Here is a 5,515-nt window from a genome sequence, read left to right as displayed (position 1 = left end):
TCCCCTTAAGATCAGGGACAAAACAACAATGCCTGTACTTGCCACTTCTATTCAACTATGATCTTATACAAGAAAAATCCTAAAATCATGAAAATTAACATTAGAATTAATAAATGAGTTCAGTGAAATATCAGGACACAAGATTAATATTTTAAATCAGTTGTATTTCTAAACACTAGAAATGAAAAATCAAAAATGAAGTTCAGAAAATAATTCTATTTACAAGATCATTAAAAAGTATTAGTAGGAAAAAATTTAACAGAAAAAGTGTGTAACTTACACAGAAACTCCTCAGTTTACAATGCGGTTACATCCTGATAAACCCATCATAAGCTAAAAATATCATTAAGTTAAAAATGCATTTAATACACCTAACATAGCAAACATTGTAGTCTAACCTACCTTAAACATGCTCAGAACACTTCCCTGAGACCATAGTCAGGTAAAATCATCTAACAGTGTTGAACATCTCATGTAATTTATTAGATGCTTCACTGTGAAAGAGAAAGACAAAATGCAAGTAGGCAAGCTTTCGCTCCACCATAAAGTTGAAAATTGATGAGTCAAACCATCATAAATTCAAGACCATTTGCACTCTGAAGACTAAAAAGCACTGAAAGAAGTTAAGGAATGCCTAAATAAATGGAAAGACATGTCCCATGTTCACAGACCTAGAGACAGCATTATATAACATTAATATGGCAATATTCCCAAATTGATCTATAGAATCAATGCATTCCCTATCTCAATCCCAGCTCATTTATTTGCAGAAACTGATAAGCTCATTCTAAAATTTATAAGAAAAATTCATGAGATCCAGAATAGCAAGAAAAAAGTCTTGAAAAAGAACAAGGCTATGGGGTCTATAATTCTCAATTTAATAACAATAAAAACTGTAATAATCAAGATAGTGTGGTATTTGTGTAAGGACAGATATATAGATCAATGGAATAGACAGTCTAGAAACAAACCTGTGTGGGACAGGCATTGTGGCCTAATGCGTAAAGCCGCTGCCTGTAACATTGGCAGCCTGTATATAGGCACCCAGTTTGTGTCCACTTCCAATCCAGCTCCCGCTAATTCCCAGGGAAAAGCAGCTGAGATGGCCCAGGTCCTTGGGCTCCTGCAACCCATAGGATATCCAGGTGCAAAACTACCTCAGACCACATGCAAAACTGAAGCACAAATTAGTGAAAGAACTAAATGTAAGAGCTAAAACTATAAAACTCCTAGAAGAACACACAGATTATATCTTCATGACCTTGGATTGTGCCATTTTTCAAAGCGGTAACACCAAAAGCACAGTCAATAAAAGTGAAAGCAGGTAAACTGAACTTCACTGAAATTCAAACTTCTGTGCTCCCAAGAACAGTGTCAACAAGGTGGAACGACACCAGAATGGAAGAAAATATGTAAAAATTGTACAGGAGCCCAACAATGAAAAGACAAATAACACAAGTGAAAAATGGGCAAAGGATTAGAAGGAACAAGAAAAATTTACAAATGAATAAGAACAGAAAATGCTCAACATCATCCGCCATCTGGGGAATGCAAATCAAAGCACAGTGACGCGTCTTCACGTTTAAGAGGACTGACAGATTCAAAAAGAGAAAATCACAAGTGTTGGGCAGGATGGAAAGAAACTGTAACCCTCGCACACTGCTGATGTGAACAGAAAACGGTGCTGTCACCTTGGAGAACAATCTGGAAGTTCCTCAGACAGTTACCAAATGCCCCAGCCATGCTGCTCCTAGATATATCCCCCAAGGTAAATGAAGACGTGTGTCCACACACAGCTTGTGCACAACTTGTGTTCACAGCAGCATCATTCATAACAGCCAAAACGTGGGAACAACCCAGACGCCCACCAACTAGTGGAAAATGAAGTGTGGTATCCCTTTTCTAAGGATATTATTTGTCAGAAAGGATAAGTGAAGCATCCTGAAGACATTGTTCAGTGAAATAAACAATATATTATATTGTTTATATATCATATATCATATGATTTTATTTATGTGAAATATCCAGGAAAACACTATGGATAGAAAGTAGATTGAGGGTTGCCTATAGTTAAGGGGTGCACAGTTTCTTTTTGGAACAATGAAAATGTTCAAAGCTGGATTTAGTGATGGATGAATACCCTATGAATAGATTCTAAAAACCAGTTAGTTGTGTAGTTAGAATGTGTAGATTGTCTGGTATATGAATTCTATCATAACAAAGATATTTACATATTTTTTAAAGATTTTATTTATTTGGAAAACAGAGTTATAGAAAGAGGTAGAGACAGAGAGAGAGAGAGAGAAAGAGAGACAGGTCTTCCATCTGCTGGTTCACTCCCCAAATGGCTGCAATGGCCAGAGCTGGGCCAATACAAATCCAGGAGCCAGGAGCTTCTTCTGGGTCTGCTACACAGGTGCAGGGGCCCAAGGACTTGGGCCTTCCTCTGCTGATTTCCCAGGTGTATTAGCAGGAGCTGGATTGGAAGGGAAGCATCCAGGACTCGAACCGGCGCCCTTATAGGATGCTGGTGCTGTAGGCCTGGGCTTTAACCCACTGTGCCACAGTGCCAGCCCCAACCCAGATGTTTAAAAAAGAGTCAGATACAGACAGGAAAGTAAGTACCAAGAAATTGGTATCGTTGGCAGTTTGAAAACAAAGTAATTGCACAATACATCAGGATGTTCTCAGAGCACACTTAAAGGATGACGTGTATGGAACAGGAAAGAAATCCAAGGCTGTCCAATTTAGAGAGATCACACCAAATCTTACCCTAAGGATAAGACACGTGAGGACTGTGTCTGTCAGCTTACCCAAGAGTGAGTAACATGGTGAGAAAAATAAATGCAGACACTGCCAATGGCAGGGACTCTGGGAAAATGTGTCCAGTGCCAAGGGACAAAGGCATTTTGAAGAGGAAATATAAAGTTTACTTGCAAAGAATGCAAGGGAGTCAGAGGTCAGGAGCATTTATTCATCAAGTCACTGAGCACAAATGTTTAAAAGAATAACAACTCGGAAAACCCCTGCAATTTCACCCAATCTGCTCACGCTGGGAAACTAGCCATGTTCTCATGTCATTATCACATTCATAAAAGTGGTAGCTCTGTGGGCAGTGCACACTAGTGTTCTTTATTTTGGGTGCTATTTGAAAGGAAGAGATGCTAGCTAGCGAGAGATCTTCCACCCACTGGTTCACTCCCCAGTGCCTGCAATAGTTGGGGCTGGGCCAGGCCAAAGCCCTGAGCCCAGAACTAGAAGAAGCCGTGAAGACCCTACTTTTCTTGGTTTCTCTCGGGGTGATACAGGAGGTTTTTCCTGACTGGGCTATGTCATATTGGAAGCAGGGCAAAATGTCAGGTTTACATCTGCAGTCTCCTCTTGAAAGTAAAATACTGGCTGTAGCCAGAGAGTTCTCGCTGACACAACTCCAAAGGCCATCAGGACGCTCTGAGCCACAAGGGTGCTCCAGAAAGCTCACAGAAAACAGAACTGAAAGACATGGTTACTTCGGAATGAAAAATTTGTGAAAGCCATGTAGAGTTCTTCATAACATGCACTTTCCATGAACTTTTTGTAGGTCCCACATATGTTCTCTGTTCTCTCAGAAAAATTACCTACAGTGTGAGTTTTCTGCTACCCACTCAGTAGCTTTACACATTTCCCCCCAACACCCTCACTACCTGGAGGCCGGAAGTCCAGGTGGCCTGACTGGGTTCTCTGCTCAGGGTCTCCCGCGGCTGAAATCAGTGTGGGCCAGGCTGGGATTTTACCTGAAGGCTTGTGGGGAGAACGCACTTTCAAGCTCACTCAGGGTGCTGGCGGAACTTGGTTCTTTGGGTTATGGGATGGTAAAGCCTGTTTCCTTCCTGGTTGTCAGCCAGGGCCACCACCTTTCTCGACACACGGCTCTCTTCACCTTCAAGCCCACAGGGGGCCTTGGTCCCTTCCCGCTTGGGCTCCCCCTGACTTCCCATTCGCCCGCCTCGGCTCGCAGCAGCGGGGAGAAGTTCTCTGCTTCTGCAGACTCACACGTGAGACCCGGCGCAGAGATACTCACAGAGGCTCTGCGTCTCACTGCCAACTGGCTTGGGACTTCAGTTACAAGTGCAGAATCCCTTCCTGGCAGGACCTAAGGTAACACAGGTTGAATAACCAGGGAAAGAAATAACGGTACAGGGAGGCATTTTGGGAATCTGCCTGCCACACCTGTAGACATTAAAAAAAAAAAAAAACATGCAAATTTCTGGTTGATGTAAGTGCCACCTTTTGTATCCCGAACCACATGGCAGTAAAACTATTAGTCACTCAGAGAAGCTGATGTGGTACTCCACTGAGTCTTTCAGCCTCTCTTGCCTCTCTGCCCATAGCTGAGCCTTTGACCACCATAATGGAACCAACATAAGGAAAACAGCAATTGGTTCTCTGTGGTTCTGTGTTTGTCAACCCACTAGGCAGAGGCCTTTTACATAAATGCAGCTGTAGTGAAGTGCTCACCGAAAGATTATTTTTGGAAAATAAAGACCCACTAAAAACACAATTTTACAGCATGCTCTTTCTACATTTGTCTTTCCTAAACTTGCCTAGACGATGACTCTTGGAACTGTGGAATCTCACCCCAGCTGGTACTTGACAAACTAGGAGCAAAAGTGTGGTTGATGGACTGCATACTATTGGAACAGAAGCTTTCTCTTCTTACATCTTCATTTGAAATGAAGAGAGACAGACACAGAAATCTCCCATTCATTGGTTCACTCCTCAACTGCTTGCGACAGTTGGGGCTGGGGCAGGCCAAAGCCAGGAGCCCAGAACTCAGTCAGGGTCGCCCATGAGGCTGGCGGGGACTGCAGTACTTCAGCCATCCCCCGCTGCCTCTGCTGCCCATTAGAGGAAGCTGGATCAGAAGTGCAGCCGGGGTTCTGATCAGGCCCCCAGTAAGGATGCAGGTATCCCAAGCACTGTCTTACCTGCTGCACCCAACATGTGCCCCAGGAACAGAGTCTTTAAAGATTCAGATAGATCTTATCCCACTCTAGTATCTTTTCTTAAAAATATTTTTAAATTTTACTTGAAAGTCACAGTTATACAGAGAGAGAGAGAGAGAGAGAGAGAGGTCTTCTATCTGCTGGTTCACTACCCAGATGGCTGCAACAGCTGGAGCTATGCCAATCCAGAGCTAGGAGCCAGGAGCTTCTTCCAGGTCTCCCACATGGGTGCAGGGGCCCAAGGACTTGGGCCATCTTCCATTGTTTTCCCAGGCCATGGCAGAGAGCTGGATTGGAAGTGGAGCAGTCGGGTCTCGAACCAACGCCCATATGGGATGCCGGCACTGCAGGTGGCAGCTTTACCCACTATGCATTGCCTTTCTATAGACCTCATGGAAAGGGCTATCAGTCTGTAGAAGACGTAAGAATCATTGTTCCTAGGTTTCTAACATTCCGCCGCTATTCTTTCTCCAGCTCCACTGTCGGCTCCCTGTGGAATTATTTATTTCAGGAAACAGCTCACTGTGTGG

The sequence above is a fragment of the Oryctolagus cuniculus genome, chromosome 12, assembly GCF_964237555.1.
Source record: "Oryctolagus cuniculus chromosome 12, mOryCun1.1, whole genome shotgun sequence".
Classification (NCBI taxonomy): Eukaryota; Metazoa; Chordata; class Mammalia; order Lagomorpha; family Leporidae; genus Oryctolagus; species Oryctolagus cuniculus.
Note: the sequence above shows the minus strand (reverse complement) of the source record.